At 44.2% G+C, this 21565-nt stretch overlaps 1 long non-coding RNA gene across 1 annotated transcript; it reads right to left on the bottom strand.

Moving 5' to 3' along the window:
• Positions 1–546: 546 nt before the first annotated feature.
• Positions 547–20010, bottom strand: LOC121287404. The gene is made up of 3 exons (XR_005945184.1): positions 19695–20010; positions 19315–19392; positions 547–1725 (listed from the first exon to the last, which is right to left on the bottom strand). It is a non-coding gene; the product is annotated as an uncharacterized LOC121287404 (long non-coding RNA).
• Between the last annotated feature and the right edge of the window lie 1555 nt (positions 20011–21565).

Here is a 21565-nt window from a genome sequence, read left to right as displayed (position 1 = left end):
GAAATATAAATCAACAGGAGATGGATTTTTGAATGACTACTGAGATGTGGGAATCAGTCTCCATTGTCTCCACAAACACAGGAGATTAAAGGCCAGTCTTCTGCATTTTCCATATCTTCCCTTCAAGTGTCTCTGCCTGAAGACGGTCATGACACCTCTTCAGGTGCGACATTCCATGTCCTCTCAGGACTGGTCTGTCCGTATAATCCACATTGGAATTTTCCAGAAAGTGGTCACTTTACATTACCAGCCATCTTTTGATCAGCCTTTACTTGTATTTCTTTCAAAAGCACAGGTCTTCCTTACAAAAAATTCAATATGCCTGTAGGTAGCTGTCATCCACTGTGATGACAATGCTGATATACTGTAGTTCCAAGTTAGGAAGGTGTGTGACTTGGAAGGGAACTTGCAGATGGTGATAGTCCAGGAAACCTCATGATAACCAAATTCAATCCACATTTAACAAATCCCCAACTTCTATGCTTGGCGAAACAGAAAGTTAAATTATCCCAATCCCAGAATTAAATCGGAGCAACGCCAGTAGTTCTTTATCCAAAGATTTTATCTCGGGTTCAAACAAATATAAGTTGTAAAACTTTCAGCAGAAAGGAAACAAAAGACTTGCATTTATATAGCACCTTTTCTGACCACTGGACATCTCAAACTGCTTTTCAGCCAAAGAAACACTTTTGAAGTGTAGTCACTGTTGTAATGTAGGAAGCTACCCAAATCCACAGCAAATCTCCCATTAGAAATGTGTAGTTAGTATTGTTTTAGATCACCAGATTGATGGAAAATTGTACAAAGTTCACCCAGGGTGTCTCAGTATAAGGAACCATTGTATGAGGCTCCCTACTGGCAGTGCACAAGTAAGCTCAAAAAGGTCATTGTAAACAATAAATTTGCTACTGTTCCTCTTTCAGTGACAGAGCTAAAGACAATGAGTTTTACATCAAATTTCTGAGAAAAGCAGGAGCCTCATTCACATTACATCCTTGGACTACCCCAAATCTTAATTAGCCCACTTCAATTTACTTCTCTGCGGCTGAGTTTGTTTATGCTTCTCAGGGGGCCTGGTCATATGATAATATCTAATAGATACACAATATGTCTGAAACAGATAGATCACAGCAATCACAGCAGCACCAACACACAATCATGCTAATCCAAAAAGCAGTACTTCTTACCCATTCAGTTTAAGCATGGCTGAAACCACTCCATGCAGTGAACATTGGTTTCACCTACACTCTGGGTTATGGATATAAAACACAGCCCTCAGTTTTGTCCATCATGAGCTAGATAGAGTTGTATGACAATAGCATCATTTCATCCACACAAACAATTGCTGAGGAAAGGGTTTCAGTATTTTACTGTTGCTAATCACAGAGGAAATAAAGAGATAGATATCAGATTTAAACCAAAAAGAACTCATACCTACACATAAGCTGATATCAAAGCACTTTGAAACTAACTCCTGAGTGGTGAATTTTTGTGCAACTTTCATGCTAGGTTTTTACATTAGTCACGGTTTACACTGGCAACATTGTTCATTCTTCAAAAGGCCATATTTATAACCCTGGGATTAGAGACTTTTATATTGTTTCAGCAGCACATTCACGAAGGATTACCATGTATGTAATGATGTACATTTTATCCTGTTGGTTATCTTGCACTTTCATTCTGTCCAGACACGTTGTCTTCCTTCCCTGGACTCCCTTGTTCTGACTGTAGACAAAAACAAAGAAGCTCAGATTCTCATCTTGGTAATATGTAGAATAAACCAGGTATGTCCGAGTGCCAGTATAATCAAGATTTCAAGCTTTTGAGAGACTCCATCAGTAATACAGTCTCTACACAGCAGCTGTTAATTCACTCATATGGCATCAGCAACTAACACAAATTCTTTTATTCCATGTTTTTCTTGATCATCAATGTCAACAAGTTCTTGGATTAGGAGCCTTATTGTATCCTGTCCAAGTGGCTAAGCTTAGACTGTGAGTATTGGCTAGTCAACAATCAATGGCCACTGTCAAGTGGAGACTCTGGCAGGGCAGTCCTGGAATCATTGCTGAGGTTTCATTACACCTACTTGCATGATTAGCTCTGTGGGCCCCATCAGAGTCTTCAAATGGTTGTAGACAAAATCATTAGTCTCCATTTACCACCACCCCCGAACTGCTCAATCGCTCGACAACTCTCTCACCACCCAGTACCCCTACCCTACATTCTCATACTGGGGTTACACAATTTTCAAGCATTAAAATGGGGTCATTGTGGGGAAAAAATTTGGGAAGCACCTCGGTAGAGTTTGAAAGATATCAGGCGGAATCTTCCGGTGCTGCCGGCAGCGGGAAGCTTGGCAGGCAGGGGAATTTAATTTGATGTGAGGCCAAGAACCAGTTTCCCGATGGAGGGATGAACTACAGGAATTAGGTTCTCAAAATTTTCATGGTAGGTTAAAGGCTGGTCGAGCATCCCGATGAACAATATCGGGAAGCCCTTTTGCATGCATTAGTAACTCATAACACCTCACCAGAATTATGCTCCCCTTCCAAATAAATTAAGTTCCCTGCCAGTAAGAAATTAGAATGTTCACTTTAACAACTAAGTGGCATGCACATGGCAAGTTAGACTCCTTCCGTGATTAACAGTGAGTTGCCATTGCATTTTGCTCTTTGGAGAGCTTCTGTAAATGCTAGCCTATGCTTGAGACCGGGTGGTGCCAGTGCAAGTCGCATGGAGAATGACAAAGGAAGGGCGGAAGGGTTAATGGGGAAGTGTGGAGCAGTGGCCAGGCAAAGGTAAAAGGGATAGTGCAGAATCTCAGGTGCCCATTAAATATGGTACCAGGACCTTTGACCCCATGAGGTAATGACATCCAGCCTGCCCCTGCCACAAGAATGGCAAGCTCCTCATGAACACATATTTAATAAGCTAAACAGTGCAAGATTGTGCTTGGTCAGCCATCCCACCCCACTGTGAAAATCACTCCCACTTCCACACCCACCACTGAACTTAAACTCCAGAACAGAAGATTCCAATAATCATTATTCAAAGTTTGTTTTATTTTGAACATTTTAATTTTGTAATTTGGAATTATGCAGTAAGAGTTACAAAATATGTGATGAGAAATGAATAACTCTAATAAAGGAACATATAATAAATCACCCTCATGTTGGTACAGTATAATAGCAATATTCTGATAAGGGAAAACTTAAATACACGTAGTGAGTCAACCACCTGAGACAATAACAATTGTGAGTGACAATGAAAGATGTATAAAATAAGGCAAGAAGTATGGTGGTCAGATTCTTAACAAGAAATAATCTGAGGAGAACATAGATGCAATTTTGGTAAAATCAGCTGAGACTAGGGGTGCAGACGATGAATCGTGAAACATGCTGCAGTGAGTACTGCAGGGCTCCTCCAGAATGGTCCAGGCAGCCAAAGTGTTGCTTAAACACCCCAATGGTCTGCTTGCTGAGCTTTCACATGGCAGCATGTCTCTTGTTATGTGCATACTGATGAGGTGTGCATGAGTTATGTACCGGAGTCAATGGATCGCTCTTATCGCCTAGTGGTTGTCATGGTGTCTGAAATGCAGAAGGTACAGCCACAGAAAGAAGGCATCATGATTGGCGCCAGGATATCAAACATTGACTTAAATGATGCACTGAGTATAGTATGGTCACACACCAGCTGGGCATTGAGGGGATTTGCATTTTGCACCCACAAAACAATGTGTATATGATTGATGGCACCCTGCACAATGGGAAAGTCTGGCATCCTTACAAAGCCCATACTCACTCTGCCTACTGACCTCTGCCAAGAGAGAATGAAATGTAGACAACTCTCTATTTGCATAACTCGGTGACCACCTCTTACGCAAGTTGGATGACAAACTGGGAGATGTTGGTAGTATCACCTGCTCCAGCTTAGAAAAAACTAGATGCAGAAAGGTTCATGATCACAACCACATCCTTCACAGCCACTGGCATTGCCAACTTTGTACTGCACTGAAGCTGCAGTTTGGGCTGGAACAAACTTCCATTGCAGGCTCCCTCTTACTAAACACTCTTACTAAAATCGTACCTAGCTGGCATGGCAAGCATTAGAAATTTGCATGCACAGTGAGAACGCCATTTTGGATCTGAAACAACATCCATAGTATCAAAAATATGGGTATTACACAACCGAGTCTGAGGGCCACAGGGTCCTACAGAATGTGCAAAACCAAGTTCAGACCTGAACCAGAGCTAAGAATCATCAGAGAGTCTAGGAATAGAATGAGCTGCCTCTTTCTCATTCATGATAACTGAAAAAAAGGGGACCATGTATAAATAGGTATGGTATATAAAGGAGTAGCATTCCTTTTAAGTTGATGTCTAGCAGGGTTTCAGTTCAGCATTTACTTACTTAGTGGACCAAAACTCTAGATTATCCATTGAAAGTCAAGAAAATTATTTCTTTCCAAGCTTTGGATATTAAAAAAGTCAATCAGCCTTTTTAACTCAATGTAATCTGTTCTTTTTAACTTCTGTGCTAAAGCTGCCTGTCATGGTTCATGCTTCAGTGTTACCTTATTTAACCTTATGACCCCCATCAAAAACGAAAGAAAAATGTTCTTTGAATGAAGTGAATGGCTTCTGTTGAAAAGTGTCTCTGAGTAATGGTAGAGGGCTAATGTGTTAATGTGGTTTACAGACTGCGGCCAAATGTTCACTGCTCATAAAAACCTCCATAAAATGAAACTTGCTGATGTGCAACCAACAATATGGGAGCTCTTGAAATATGAGAGAGCTCTTTAACCAATTCTCTGTTGGAGGTTCAAAACTGTCCTTGTATATATTGAAGGAGGGAAAGTATTAGCTGCAATATTTTCATAAGTACAAACAAAAACATGGGGGGGGCGCAGGAGGAAACTATTTATTATCCACTTGAAAGGGATGAAAGAAAGTTAATTAAAATAAACAATGTATCGACCAAGTGTAAAAAATAGAATCATAGAATGGTTATAGCAGAGAAGGAAGCCATTCGTCCCATCATGTCTGTACTGGCTCTCTGCATGTGCAACTAACTAGTTCCACTCCCCTGCCTTTTCCCTGTAGCCCTGCATTTTTTTTTCTTCAGACAATTATACAATTCCCTTTTAAACACCACGATTGAATCTGCCTCCACCACACGTTCAGGTTGTGCATTCCAGATCCCAACCATTCACTGCGTAAAAAGGTTTTCCCTTATACTGCCTTTGCTTCCTTTCCCAATTCACCTTAAATCAGTATATTCTGGTTCTCAATCCTTCTGGAAATGGGAACAGTTTCTCCTTTTCTACTCTGTCCCAACCTCTCATCAATTTGAACACTCTCCCTAATTTAGATTCATTAGAAATGGAAGGGCTTTAGGTTCATAACAGAAGGAGCATTAGAGAGCTACAAGTAACTGCCTCCAGTCCATATGATACCTGCTACTTTCAGTCAAGTCAAGGTGCAGCACCAACTAAAGTCTCAACGTAACAATACTAATCTGAAAATTAGAGGATGCATATAGTGTTCTGATCGGGTCATATCTTATATCTAGTTTTGTGGTCATCCAGTCACAAAGAAAATATTCATATTATACAAATAGTGTGGAGAGAGCAACCAAATTGATCCTTAGTATCAAAAGCTGGAGTTATGAGGAAAGACTGGAGCAACTGGAGCAATTGGGACTTCAAAGGAAGTAACTGAGAAGAGACCTTATAGCAGTTTATCCTGAAAGGTTAGGAAAGACAGTAGACCAATGGGGCATAGGCTAAAACTGTTGAAAGGCAATGTAGAGCAGGTTTATTGGAGAATTGCTTTAAAAGAGTGATCAGCCTTTGAAATAATCTTCATTCAAGGTTTAGTTGGATAACTTAATGGTGGAATGTAAATTATGTTTTCCTGAATGGATAAACTAAAAATTCCTAACGGCCTCCATGTATATCCTGTGCATGGATCTAACAATGACAGAATACCATATACACAGTTTATATCATTGCTGCTGTAATCGGAATCAATACATCTGTTGCAAAAGATTTTCCATAAACTGCATTTATTTACATGGCCTCATAATTATTTCTAATTTTGATTGAGTCTTCAAGTTTGTTCTTTCTTCATGAATAAACAGAAAGGTGCAACTAACTGATGTCAGAAGAAGAAATGGTTTCTTCAGTCTAAAGGTTTTAAAATACACACCATGTTTGCTGGACTTCTGTTTATCCTATTAATAAACCTAATTTGGAATTATAGACCTCCTTATTAGTTTACAATATTTATGGTCTGTCATTTTAATTTTCTACCTTGGTCCCACTTTGGGTTCCCTGCCCTTGGCCTGCAACAGGGTTCCAATCAAACTCAACGCAAGCTCAAGAAACAGCACCTCATCTTTCAACTGGGCAATGTACAACCCTTTGAAGTCAACATTGAGTCATAACCTCTGCCCCCATTTTGCTTCATGTGTTTTTGCTGGTTTATTTTTTCTCTTGTTTCTTTCTTAATTTCCTTACTTTGTGTTGATACGACTGCTATCCTGCCATTCACACCTCCTCTAGAGCTCATTACCATTCCCTTTGGCTTTTGCATCAAGAATTCTTTTGTGAGTTAATCTCTCCTGTCCTCCACCCTTTCACAGACCTTCCCTTTTTTTCTTCTTCTTCCCCCTAAGCACTTGCACAAAACCTATTACATCTCACCTGAGACATTAACTCAGTTTCTCCCTCCACAGATGCTGGCACACCTGTAAAGTGTTTCCAGTATTTTCTGTTTTTATTCCAGTGGCAGTAGAGTAGTTAGTATTAAGGATCCCAGCATAAAAATCCCCAAAATGTTACTTGTTAAAGCTGTACGATACACCAAGGACATGGAAGTGTTCACCCAGCTAGTCTACTGGCGTCAACTTATTTCGAGACCAAAGCCTTATATGGATTAATGCACTTTGTGCAATAAAGTTAGCCAGCAGGACATCTGGACAGATGTCCAACAGTAACAAAACTTAGAGAGCTATGTTCATGTGCAGAAGCTCTTAAGATACAGTAAGCAGCTTTAACACAGGGAATAGAAATATTTTCTATTTTGTCCTATGGGCTGGTAGCACAAAAGAGAAAATGGAAGAAATTCAGTCCCATTGTATTGCCTCCAATTCTAATTTCATTTTCCCAGCTCATTCTTTTACAGGATCTCAGAAACCATATAACTTCATAAATCTTTAAGTTTTCCCATCCGCCCACAACTTCGAGGCTCATAAAACCCAAACTTGACTTCATCCAACCTGTTATACAGTATATCTTGTTTTATCCCAATTTGGACCACAATTTCCAGGCAGACAGTGGTGTAGTGGTAATGTCAGTGGATTGGTAATGCAGTAGTTCTAGGTTGATCCTCTGGGGTCATGGCTTCAAATCCTACTACAGCAGTTGGTGGAATCTAAATTCAATTTAAAAAGTCTTATCAGCCCAGGTAATGACACTTTAGAAATGAGAAGTTTCTTCACTCTTAAGGTTGTGAATTGTTGGAACTCTCTTACCGAGAGGATTGTGGATGCTCCATCGTTGAATACATTTGAGGCTGAGATAGACAGATTTTTGGTTTCTCAGGGAATTAACAGATGTGGGGAGTGGGCAGGAAAATGGAGTTGAAGCCCAAGATCATCCATGATTGTATTAAATGGCAGAGCAGGCTCACTGAGCCTTGTGGTCTACCCCTGCTCCTATTTCTTATGTACTTATGGACAATTGGTCTTTGTATTTCATCATGGATTCCAATTAAAAAGATTGTCAAAAGCTAACAACCAATCACTCTCTTTTAAACCACTTGCCCTCTTCTTTGAGACCCAGCATCAGTCACGCCTGCATTCAAAATGGAGTAAAGATTGTACTTCACCATTTCAATTTTAATTCCATTCTTCTGTAATTCCTTTTTGCTTATTTTAGTAAATTTTGTACTTATTAATATAAGGAAGATAATTTTTCATAAATTAGCCTTGTTCCACTTGTTTGCACCCAATAGAAGCATGAAGCATTTCATGAGCAAGCACAGCACATATTTAATCTTAAAATAAATTCCCTCTGTTATCTGCATTGCACCCCCAAATTTAGATGAATATCTCCAATTAAACAGGAAGAAAAGTGGAACATTTTTGAAAAACACTTTGAGATTATTTTTATTAGATTAGATTATTAGAATGTTTATTTTTAAATATTGATATTTTTACAACACTTTTCTGACTGCTGTTATAGAACTGAGCGGGGAAATACAAAACAGCTTTTAAAATGGCCTTGTCATGTCTTTCAACATTCAGATACTATTTGACCCCGACCCTCTTCCCTATCTGAAGTGATGGATATGCTGTGCTGAGCGTAACTGCTCAGCGTGGGTTTATATACCTGACTGCTGAGCAAATTAAAAATAGGGGGACTTTGTGTGTTGATTTTATATATTTGACATGTAATTTTGATTCAATTGGCTTCAAAAGTCTGAAAGGTTACAGCTATAGTTCAGTCCTCATAACATTGAAGAAATATTTGGATGTGCACTTGTGATGCCATGGCATCCAAGGCTACGGGCCTAATGCTGGAAAATGGGATTAGAATAGTTGGGTACTTGTTTGACTGGCGCAGACTTGATGGGCCGAAGGGTTTCGATCCGATTGAGGCTTTTCTGATTGGGTTACGCTCTGATCTGCAAGCCCTCACAGTCGACCTCTATGACTCTATGACTCTACATGAAGCAATATTTCAAGATTCAATAGCAGCCTACCTATGACCTCGCTGAATGAGAGGAACAATAAGTACAAAATTGGTTCGGTTGTGCTTGGTTAAGAATTACATTAAGGTTAACCATCCCATTTTGTTGAAAGAATAAACACACTTTCACCTAATCAGTCTGGCTGGATTTAAAACAGGTTCCTGACAGTGTGGATGGCAGTACAATCTGTTGTTAGCAATGTCACCAAGGCAACGCACACATTTTACCAGAGCCCAAGCTCTTGAAGATTATGAACTTGCTGGAAACAAAACTAAAGAGAAATTATTTTAGGCTAACAAAATACTAATTGCTCGGACTGAGTGCTGCAGCATCATTTTTTTTTATTGTGGGGCTGAATTTTGCCCTTGACCGGTGGGCGGGCCTGACCGACTCGGCGGCGGGCAGGCAGCCAATCGCCGCCGCCGAAACGGGCCGCACCGCTGCCGAAACAGGCCGCGCCGCCGCCGAAACGGACCGCGCCGCCATTTTGCGTGGGTGGGCCAATTAAGGCCTGTCCAGCGGGTTTGCGACTCCCATGTACAATGGGAAAATTGAATCGGCGGCCGGCATGTTCAGACCCCCGGTTCCAGTGGGGAACCAGCAGCCTGTATAAAGAGTGGCCAGGCTGCCTCCTTTAGGCTGTTCACCATGGCCACTCATAGGGAAGGACATGATTTGAGGACAGAGGAAGAGGAGGGGGGCAGGCTGCAGGAGAGGCCAGCTGGGGGAGCCACTGTGCCCCTCGGTTCTCAGATGCCTGCCTTGCTGTCCTCCTCCAAGAGGTGTCCAACCATCGGGATATTTTGTATCCGGAGGATGGGAGGAGGAGGGCCCCCCACGTCACCAGGCAGGCGTGGCAGGAGGTGGCAGAGGCTGTAAGCTCCCATGACGATGTGCGGCGCACAGGAACTCAGTGCCACAAGCGCTTCAATGATTTGCTGCGCTCTAGAAGGGTGAGTACCATGTCAGCCTTGGCCATTTGACCCAGCAGTAGCCTTAGCCTTTGTGCTCATTCACAGATTGATACAATCAGACATGTGGGTCATACACAAAGGTCCCTTGGCCCCTTGAGGATGCGCGTCTCCAGCAACTTCCAACATCGCCTTATCCCATTTCTGACCACTATCCCTATGGCCTAACATGCCATGGCATCGCTGCTGCACATTCAAATACTTATTGCACCTTAGGAGGATTTGTACCTCCACCACCCTTTCAGCCAGTGCGTCCCAAATTACTCTGTCCAAAAGATTCTCACACCTCACCTGTCAACCTCATGATACTCAACTTAAATAAACGCCACCATGTTAGTCATCCCTGCGCCAAGGGGAAATGTTGCCTTCTGTCCACCCGTTCTATGCCCCTCATAACGGTATGAAGGTCAATAATGTGACCTGTCAATCTCCTGTGCTCCACAGCAAATGTCATAAGTGTTTGCAATATTTCCTCATAACTCCAACTCTCCAGACCAGCATGCATCCAGGTCAGGAACCTCTGCACTCTCCCCACTCCAATACCATCCCTCCCATGAAGCGCAGGTCACAACTGGACGCAGGAGTGTTGATGTGACCTCGACAGTGTTTTCTGCACTTGCAACATGACCTCCCTTTTCCTACATTCTATTCCTTGGCTAATGAAGTCATGTCTGGCTTCGAACTTGTTAAACGCCTTATGTTCCTGTTCTGCTACCTTAACGGGTCTGCCCAGCAAGGTCCCTGTAATCATCGTGACTTCCTACCATTACTCATGTATTCCCGTACCTTGCTTGTCTTGCCCAAGTGCTTAACCGAACACTTATCCGCATAACATTCCATGTGGCATTCCTTAGGCCATCTGACCAGCCTGTCTGTATGCGGATGTAATGTTTGGGCCACCTCATGACTATTTACTACCCCACGAATGCTCGTCTCCTTAGGTTCTTGAAGGGTAAGCGACTTATGAGGCTGGGGGCGAAAGGGACGAAAGGTGTTACTGACTGAACGCTAACTGATGCACTGTCCTTGTTGTTAATTTCAGTATCACCACAGGATGGCAGCCCCCAACATGTCCGGAGCACCCCCTCCACACCTGAGGGCCAAGACGTGCAACTTGTGGCACATCATTTCATCCAGCCAGGCACCAGCACATTCGGTGGTGAATATAATGTTGGCTAGTGTCCCGGGGCACAGTGGAGAGGGCACTTCACAATCGCTGGAGGAGATGACAGGGACAGAGAGTGCCGATGGCGCTAACAGCCGGAGGACTGCAGGGGACCAGGCACATGCTGAGTCTGGCAGTGATGATGTGCCTCTGGAGATGTCACCAATGCAGCAGCTGCAGGACAAGCGGCAGGAATCGCGTTTGCATCTGGCAGGGTTGCATTAGGGTGTACTTCAGTTGGTCTCTGTGATGGAGGAGTCCAGGCAGAGTGTCAGTGAAGGCATGAACCTCAGGGCAGAGCTTCAGGCTTCCTCCACTGGGAGATTGGCGACTCTCATGGAGAGGGGCTTCGATCAGATTGAGAATCTTCTGATTGGGTTACACTCTGACCTGTAAGCCCTCACAGTGCTAATGGCCACAGGTGGTCATTGGCATTGTGGGAGATGGTCTGGGCATCAAGTGTCCCAGCTCGGTGCCCATCCATCTGCGGTGAGCAGGGAGATCTAATGTGACCTCACGTCGGCGCAGCAGCTGCCTGTCGTCGCTGCGAGCTCTTCTCAGGGCGCTCTGGATAAGGGCAGCAGCTCCTCTGCCCCTCTGCCAGTGACCGTTGCATCCATTGAGGCTGCGACAACTGGGGAGGTGCCAGTTCTGGAACTGGCCACTCCCTCCCAGGTGGGGCCATCACAGGCTCCACGGGCCAGAGGACGGCCGCCAAGGTCATCGAGGCCAATAGGACAGCAGAGTCAGCAGGCTGTCTCACAAGCCACTCCGAGCGATGGGTCAGCACCTAGACGTAGCACCCGCAAATGTAAGCATTAGTTACGTTAGGCACTCCATGGGTATGTCACTGGTGATTTTGTGTTGGCCCGAGATTAGGGAAAAATTACTTATGTATGTCTGAGCGATGTTTGTGTTTTATTTTGGACGGAATAAAGTCCACTTTTCTGACCATGACTGAGGGTGTTTCCTTTGTGCTGCATTTGTATGTTTCACAGACATATCATGAGTGTTTGAGTGGACATTGATGTTTCTGTACTAAGCCCTTAGTTGCAGCTGATGAGGGGGAAGATGTAGCACCTAAGTGTCACGTGTGGAAGCGCCAGGCAATGCTGGTCCTGCTGATCCATGTGTGTGGAGCTCGCTGAAGGTTCGTTGGATTAAAGTGTCCCGGGTGTCCCTGCCTCCTTGGTATAGTAGCGGGTCAGCGTGCTGCCCCTCATCATCGCCCTGTGCTTCCTCATCCTCTGAGCCACTGCTGGATTCATCATGTGCAGCCTCATCCACTGCGTCAAGGTCTTCATCGTCAACTGCATCCCCCCTTTCCAGGGCAAGATTGTGCAGAGTGTAGCATGCTACTACTATCACAGAGACGCAATTTGGGGGGTACTGGAGTGCACCCCCTGAGTGGTCCAGACAACGGAAGCACATCTTGAGAAGACCGATGGCTCTCTCCACCACAGCCCTTGTGGTACCGTGGCTCCTATTGAACCGCTGCTCAGCTTCTGTCCTTGGATGGCGGAGAGGCGTCATGAGCCACCTTCTGTGGGGATAGCCCTTGTTACCCACCAGCCAACCATCCAGTTGAGCAGGAGCACTGAAGAGCCCCGGCACCTGGGAGTGTCTGAGGATGCAGGCGTCGTGGGAGCTGCCTGGGTACCTTGCACAAACTTGCAGAATCTGCATCCTGTGATCACACACTATCTGCACGTTCATGGAGTGGAAGCCCTTCCTGTTGCCAAAGGCACTGGGCTCACCTGCTGGTGCCTTGATGGCCACATGTGTACAGTCTATAGCACCCTGGACATGGGGGAAGCCAGCAATGGCTGCGAAGCCTCTGGCTCGCTGTACCTGACTTGCCTGGTTACAGCGGAAGTGGATGAAGGTCAATGCCCATCTGAACAGAGCGTCTGTAACCTGCTTGACACAAGTGTGGACAGCTGATTGAGAGACAGCGCAAAGATCACCCACGGAGCCCTGGAAGGAGTCAGAGGCATAGAAGTCATGGGCAACTGTGACCTACAGAGCCGCTGGCATGGGGTGTCTACCCATACAATTAGGGGGGATCTCAGGGTCAATCATCTGACAGACATAGTTGACTGTCTCCTTTGACAGACGGAGCATCCTTTGGCACTGCACCCCAGTCATATTGAGGTAGCTGCTTCACTGCCAGTATACCCTGACACCAGGATAGTGGCATCTTCTGTGGCCCCTTCCACCTTGGATAACCTCTTGGACATGTGCCCCTTGTGCCTGCACCTGGTGTCCCAAAGGTGGCTCCCCTGGAGGCTGATTGTCCACTCCTTATTCTATCCCTCCCTTCCTCCTCAGAGGAGCTGCCTCCAGTGGAGATGTCAGAACCCATACCCCCAGGCTAAATGGAAGCCTCCAGAAAGCTGCAGGCCCGATAAAGATTACTGACTGTAGACTGCTGAGCTGAAGCTTCAAAGTACAGAGAAAGCTGTTGAAAATCAATCTGAATTGCTAACAATCACACAGGCAAGTTTAACACACTTTCTGCATTAAATACTTCAGAAAAAACATGAACAACCCCTCTGAACCCACATATCCCGCCTGTGGATGAGGTTTGTTAAAAAATCAGTTACCCGCCTGCCCATTGGGCCCCGTGCACCGAGCCAAAGTTCGCACGGGCTCCTCAAAATCGACTTCAGTTTCCAAGTTAAGGGCCTTAACAAGGCCTTTAATTAATGGCGGGTGCGCATCATGCTGCATAGCACTCCCGCCCAGCTAAATATCGCGATGCTGCACGCTGACATCGGGACGCTTGCGCAAGGTCAGCGCGTGACATTTTAAGCGCTGACGTGCAGACTCCACCACCTGCGCGTCAGCCATAAAATTCAGCCCGTGATGTTGTTAGCTTAATCACTCAATGCAAGGTAGCAGAGAAATCACTCCGTTTCTGACATGTGCCATTGTGTAGAATGGGATAATTGATTTGTGTAATGAGCTGCCGATGTAATGCAGGTGTATCAACAACCACCCTGCTCAAGACATTGCTGGTGGACATTTGACAACTTCAAATTTCATTGGGCTATGATCAAGGTAAGAGAGATGAAGGGCCATTTGCTGGTCATTGCTCCAGGTATTGAGGCCCCATGAATCTCACCACACCAGGCAATGTTAGCAGAAAATCACAGCCCAAAACTGCTCCATTACACCTAGAGTAACTACTGTTTTTCTGTTTTGCATAGTTCAGAGAATAATTGTAAACTAAGTGTAAATAAGCATATTTGTTAACATGTAGTTAGTTTATTAGATAACGCTAAGAGGCTCACCCTGAAAGAGATCTCCCAGCTTTCCATTAAAAGGCTCATTCAGGTGTATACAGAGTTGCTCAGAGTAATGATAGTTCTTTCTACCATCTTAAATTTTAGAACAGGTACAGACAGTGGCAGCAGCTCTTTAAACTAACAGATTCTGAAGTACATTTAGCTGAAAATGCTATGACTTTATTATGAAGCATGATTATTCACAAAACACAGGGCAATTTAATTAAAGCTAAACGTGCTTGCAATAGGCTATAGGCAGCACTATAGGAATGTTTGCACTGGAGAATGGGACACTCACATTCTTTTATTCAGTGCTTAACCAAACTAAGGTAAGAAACAGAAAGGTCAGGTAGGTCTGTCTGTTGGTGGCCTCACACTCTAGATCGCAGGATGATAGAATGTGGCCTTGAGTCTATGAATACCCACAGAGAAAAGTATTTTTGAGTTGAGTTTAGTGAGGTGTTGAGCTGCTGACTGTCAGATCTTGGTTTGCTAGCAGCAGAATTATTACGTGGACTTCAGCCACAACTGGAAGAACTTGTTTTCACCAGATCCTCTCTTCACCTGCCATAGTGAAGCTGACAGGTTTGTTTTGAGGTTGAGAACTGCATACACATTAGGAGTAGGCGACCCTAGCATACTGTAAACACCCTCACCAACAAGGACAGCAACAACTTATATTTATGTAGTGCCTATAACGTAATAAAACACCTCAAGACAATTCACAGGAGCGTTATAAAGCAAAGTATGACACTGAGGCAAGTAAGGAGACAGAAGGTCAGATGACCAAAGGAGGTAAACTTTAAGGAGTGTCTGGAAGGAAGAAAGCGAGGAAGAGAGGCAAAGAGGCGTAAGGAGGGTATTCCAGGGCTTAGGGCCTAGATGCCTGAAGACACAGCCACTAATGGCGGAGCAATTAAAATTGAGGATTTCCAAGAGGCCAGAATTAGTGAATTTGTGGCATAGGAGGAGATTATAGGGATATGGTGTGGCGTGGCCATGGAGGGATTTGAAAACAAAGATTAGAATTTTAAAATCAAGACTTTGCTTAACTGGGAGCCAGCGTAGGTCAGCAGGCACAGGGGTGATAGGTGAATGGGACTTGGTATGAGAGTGGAAAGTTATCAATAGATGACTGTTTTTTAAAGTATTTTTTGACTCATCCTATTGTTGCTTTAGGATTCATTGCTCCTGTACAATGTATAGTGGGTGAATGGACATGGAAGTGCCAAAGCTTGGCATGGGGGGCATGAGGGGGAATTGGGGATGAGTGGGAGGGCATTCCTTGGCATGGGGGCATGACAGGCCATGGCAGTGGGTGGGGTGGGCATGAGGTGGCATGGGTGGAGCATGGGGAGTATCTGGGAGCGAGAAGGTATGAAGGTGAGGGCTGGATGACATTAATTTTTTCACTTTAACTGGGACAAAGTACCACAGTACCACAGCGGGCCTTTTAAACGGCCTGCATTGGCACCTGACAACCCCAATGGTGACCTCTGAACTCTTTCTTGGGTTGGCAGGCCTGACTGCAGCCCACAGCCACACCCCATCCCACCCCACATCCCTCCAATAATTAAAACCCCCAATTCCCTAGCACTTTCTCCTGAGGCTGTTGGGCCGAGCCAGGAGTTTTCCCAAATCCCGCTACCTGTCTTGAGGAAGAAAATCCAGCTTAATGTTTCCAGTATAAAAACAGCTTAGGTTCTTGCCCAGATCTTGTGTGTTTGAGGAAAGCACATTCCCACAGCTAGAGAGGAAGAATTTGTATATCAGACCATAAACTGTCTTGTACCTCCTCGAGAGTGGTTGTCATGCCCAATATTTATCCCTTAAACAGCCTCACCAAAACGTATAATCGGGTCTTAGATGCAGTTTTGATCTCCCTGTCTAAGAGAGGATATACTTGCCAAAGAGGGAGTGCAGCGAAGGTTCACCAGGCTGATACCAGAGATGGCAGGACTGTCATATGAGGGGAGATTGGTTTGAGTGGGCCTGTATTCACTAGAGTTTAGAAGAATGAGAGGGGACCTGATTGAAACGTATAAAATTCTAACGGGGGTAGACAGGCTGGATGCAGGGAAGATGTTTCCCCTGGTTGGGGAGCCTAGAACCAGGGGCCACAGTCTCAGGATAAGGGGTAGGCCACTTAGGACTAAGATGAGGAAAAATGTCTTCACTCAGAGGGTGGTCAACCTGTGGAATTCTCTAGCACAAAAGGCTGTGGAGGCTGGATCAAAGAAATTGATAAACTTTTGGATATTAGGGGCATCAAGGAGTATGGAGAGAAAGCGGGAGTATGGCATTGGATAGAGGATCAGCATTGATCATATTGAATGGTGGAGCAGGCTCGAAGGGCTGAATGGCCCACTCCTGCTCCTAATTTCTATGTTTCTATGTTTCTATTACCTTATTCTTGTTTCTTGAACTTTGCTGTGTGCAAATGAGCTGCTGCATGGCCTACATGACAATAGTGACTACACTTTAAAAGATGTTAATTGGTCGTAAAGCTCTTTGGGAAACCATGAGGTCATGAAAGGTGCTAGATAAATGAAAGTTCTTCCTTGGTTTGCCAATTCCCTGTGAAGAAGTTGTTTTTCCAAATCAGAGAGCAGTGTCTGACACATCAGAATCCTAAAACGATAATAAAAAGTGGAAAAAATGTTCATGGGGGAGGGAAAAAGCTATCCTCTTACATTTCAATTACCTTGTGGCTTTGTGTGTAACAAATCAAAATTCCTAGGCACCACTCATTGTCAAATGACATGATCTTGCTCGACATTAGCGTTGCCAACCCTCCAGGATTGCCCTGGAGGCTCCAGGAGTTGAAGATTAATCTCCTGGACACGGCTGTGAGCAACCCAAGAGAAATGTCATAAAGGTGTCGAGGGCTAAGACTTCACTCTATACTTTTATTTTAATATATATCATCCTGGCTAATCTATAAGATTTTTTTTAAAATACTGGGCAAAGGCTTTAAACTGACTGAAGCCATGACTGACTATGATTCACAAAAAGAATTTGTGGCCTTCAGAACAGCAGCAATCTCGTTATCTCTCAAGAGGCGCTAACGCCCCTGTGACTGCAGAAATCAAACCCCCAGGACTTGTACAAAGGCGCTTTACATTTCTAAGGTCAGGCCCCTGGCCAATGGGCACAGATCAGTCTGTGAGGACAAAAGGACCCTGAAACCTTTGTTGAACTTATTAACGTGTGAAACATTAATCCTCTCAAGAATCCAGAATCCAGACAAGGAATATTCATCTTTTGTCCAAACCAAGATGGAGAAGTGGAAGTCACATGCCACCACTGCCCTCCACCCCCACCACCACCCCACCAAGCTGCTGGGAACTGTAATATTGCCTTGTGGAGCTGAAAGAGATAGTCTTCCATCTTCCATCAACCAAACAGCAACAGAATCAGAGCTCTGTCCAGGTTTAAACTGCCTGGCCCTCATCTACATTATTTCTACAAGAACTTCTGTACCAGTGCCTACAAGACTAATTCACCCCTATGGGCCCATCTCATCATGAAAATCATTTCTACTGGAAAAGTGAGTTATCCAGCATCAGTCTTCAACCCGCCAACCCTGAAAGAAAACACCATTGGACTTTGATTCTGGACTGGGGACTCATGTGAAACAAGAATTATTATCTTCTCTGTAGTCTTTGCCCTGTACTCCCTTTCTTTCCCTTATCCCGCTTTTATTGTATGAGTGTACCTGGGGCTGTGTAGCAACTCCCACTCCCACATTTTGAGTATGTGTAAAAGAAACTAACCCTTTTTCTCACCCTATCTCAAGTTTGTTTGGGGTTCTTAATAGGAATTGGATTACACCAAAACAGAGGGTTTGGGAAATATGCCACCCCTTACAAAGGGGAGACTCAAAAATTTTTACGGACTGATGATGAGAGGAGAAATAGGGCTATTTAAATTAAACCCCCTCTTGTCCGTAACAAAACTTGTATCCTGTTTACATTTTCATTGAGCACTTTCAGTTATTAGCTGTAAAAATATTGAGGGTGGGGAAATTGGCTGTTTGACACATTCAAGAATTGTCAATTCAAGTAACTGAGAGTAAGTATGCTGAAGCATCGCAAGGACAGAGGTCTTGGGCAGCCAGTGGTGGGAGTGTGTGGGGCTAAAAGGGTTGGGGACAAGTGATCATGTGGCAAAACCTCCAGGAATGTGTCTAACTTAAGGGTTTCCAAGCTTAGCCCACAGCTATAACAGGAAAACCAATTCCACGAGTAATGTTACACATAAGGCATTGGAGGTGATTACATTTTTTTTCCTGTGGAAGCTGAGGTGAATTAAGGGGAGAATTTTCTTCCCATCGGGCAGGCCACCCGCAATCGGCTGCGTGCCGCCATTTTACACGGGCGGGCCAATTAAGGCCTGTCCAACGTGCCGCACACCTGGAAGCGCACACTGTGCGGGTGGGGGAAGGAGGGAGAGTCAGGGCTACACTCTTTTGCTCATGCTCGCGGAAGAGCGCAGAAATCTCCTCGAGGCACGGAGCTGCTTCAGGGAGATTATTTTCTTTATGAAAACTTCAAAAAAATAGAAAAAAATGATTGAGACATGCCCCCTCAGGTGACGGTGTCGCATAAAACTGGGACATGTCAATGAACTGTAATAAAAAATTTTATTTAATTAATAAACACTTCATGAAACCTCATCCCACCTGTGGATGAGGCTTCATGATAAATGTGAAGGCCGCCTGGGTTCTTCGCCTACTCGCCAACCATAAGATTGGGGAGGGCAGCCCTGAGACGCGGTTAAATTATTTAATTAATGGCCTTCATTGGCCTTTGACAGCTCGGTGGGTGCACAGCCGACTCCACTGCACACCCGCCGAACCGAGGATCAGAATGATGCGCGGTGGCTTCGGGACACACGGCCGACATCGCCCCACGCCATTTTACACGAGCCCTCCACCCCCCGCACGCCGACCAGAAGATTCAGGCCTAAGAATTTTTTTTAACCAGTGCTGAACTGCACAGATCGGTGCAGACATCAGGTGGGTAGCAACCACACCACCTGCCCCCCACACCCCCCCACCCCCTCCTCCCAGCAACAGTGGTCTGCTGATGCTCTCCAAGATTAAATTGCCTGCTGATACGCACTGTCAAGGCTTGTACATGAAGAATGGAGCCAGAGGGTGACCACTGCTCGCAACTGGAGCCGCATCAAGGAGACGATACCTTTAGGGAAAAAGAGGGCAGATGGGGAAAATGAGTCAAACCAAAAAAAAAAAAAATTGCTGAGTATAGAATTCAAAATCAAGTGGGAACATATTCTGGAATAATAGTATCATTTACCATTCTTGCCCTGAATTGAATTTCACACTCTTAAGTACTTGTGTTTATGTGTAAAATGTGTTGCTTTTATATTAAACAATTGTTTAAAATGGGTCTCTTTACTTGAGAAAAGACAAGAGGATATAAGAGTTCAGATAAGTAAATCTGATCAACAAAATCTAAATTCAAATACATGTTTTCCTGACCTGCAGCTGCTGACAGTTTCTCATAGTTCTTCATTTACTGAGTGCTTTTCAAAATGTGTAGGCCTTCCTGAATGATCATTAAATTGCTTCTCAGAAGAAAGTATTCCTCAACTCCACTCAGCTGCACAGATTCGACATGTGGTAATACTTCTCCCTTTTGTTTATCAAATTCTCTCCCCTTTGCTTGTAACATGTTGCAGTGCAAACATGAACAAGAACGGTGGGTTTTTATTCTTTGATTCACTGTCGCAGTTTGATATGTGACAGATTAAACAGTAAGGAAACGATGACCTTGCCTCTCCTCTCTCCCTCCCCCTCTTTGCCTCTGCTTGTGACTGCTCCTGCCAGGAGATCAGCTGTTATGGTATGTCACGCTTGTCTGTCTCTTACCATCCTCACACGTCCACTCTGTGACTTTGTCATCTAACTATGCCGAGGTCCACCCATCTGCCCCCTGGCAGAGATCTCAGTAGCTTTTTAGCTATCATCAAACGGCAGAAATACCGACGTTTCTTCCTTGGATGTCACTTTTTGGAGTGTTTTTTGCTCTTGCAATTTTAAGCACCTCTTCATTTGTGTTATGTTCTCTATATGGAATCTTAAGCGCACATCTTAGCACCCACATTTCAAAGACCTCAATTTTCTTCCACAAGGTCTTGCCTTGCAACATGTCCAAAATAATAAGATATCAGATTTTTCCAATGTTTTCAATGCCTTGGCTGTGCTGAGACACATTTGATGTGTTCTTACATATTTTGTAACAATAGGACAACAGATTTTCTGATTATGAATAAGTATGATCCTGACTAACGTAATAACAACATAGTGCTGTGTTCTGATAGCATTAATCAATTGATATATTGGGGATATTTTACCTTTAAAATTCCATTTTAATGTAGATCTGTGCATAACATAAGGAGCATGGAGAACCAATAACAAAAAAAAATGATTATTTTGAAAACCACTGCTCCACTTTAAAAACAGCTTAAAGAATTTGATGTGTGAGGCACTGAAGCAAAAATGATTTATCTGCATGTTTGCTAATGTAGTGTTAGGGTGTGAAGAACATGAAACAGTTAACCTCGATGCACAGAAAGAATGAGTTTGTTTAAGTCTATGGGTTATTGTTGTCTTGTAGAAGATTACCATAAGACCATAAGACATAGGAGCAGAAATTAGGCCATTCGGCCCATCGAGTCTGCTCCGCCATTTAATCATGGCTGATAAGTTTCTCAACCCCATTCTCCCGCCTTCTCCCCGTAACCTTTGATCTCCTTACCAGTCAAGAACCTATCAATCTCGGTCTTAAATACACTCAATGACCTGGCCTCCACAGCCTTCTGTGGCAATGAATTCCCTAGATTCACCACTCTCTGGCTAAAGGAGTTTCTCCTCATCTCTGTTCTAAAAGGTCTTCCCTTCACTCAGAGGCTGTGCCCTCGGGTTCTAGTCTCTCCTACTAATGGAAACATCTTCCCCAGGCCCACTCTATCCAGGCCTTTCAGTATTCTGTAAGTTTCAATCAAATCCCCCCTCATCCTTCTAAACTCCACGGAGTATAGACCCAGAGTCCTCAAACGTTCCTCATATGTTAAACCTTTCATTCCTGGGATCATTCTCATGAACCTCCTCTGGACCCTCTCCAGGGCCAGCATATCCTTCCTGATATATGGGGCCCAAAATTGCTCACAATATTCTAAATGTGGCCTGACCAGAGCCTTATAAAGCCTCAGCAGCACATCCCTGCTTTTATATTCTAGTCCCCTCAAAATAAATGCCAACATTGCATTTGCCTTCCTAACTACCGACTCAACCTGAAAGTTAACCTTAAGAGAATCCTGGACTAGGACTCCCAAGTCCCTTTGCACTCC

The sequence above is a fragment of the Carcharodon carcharias genome, chromosome 14, assembly GCF_017639515.1.
Source record: "Carcharodon carcharias isolate sCarCar2 chromosome 14, sCarCar2.pri, whole genome shotgun sequence".
NCBI classification, from domain to species: Eukaryota; Metazoa; Chordata; class Chondrichthyes; order Lamniformes; family Lamnidae; genus Carcharodon; species Carcharodon carcharias.
The sequence above is the reverse complement of the archived record's forward strand: the minus strand, read 5'-3'. Positions and strand labels throughout refer to the sequence as shown.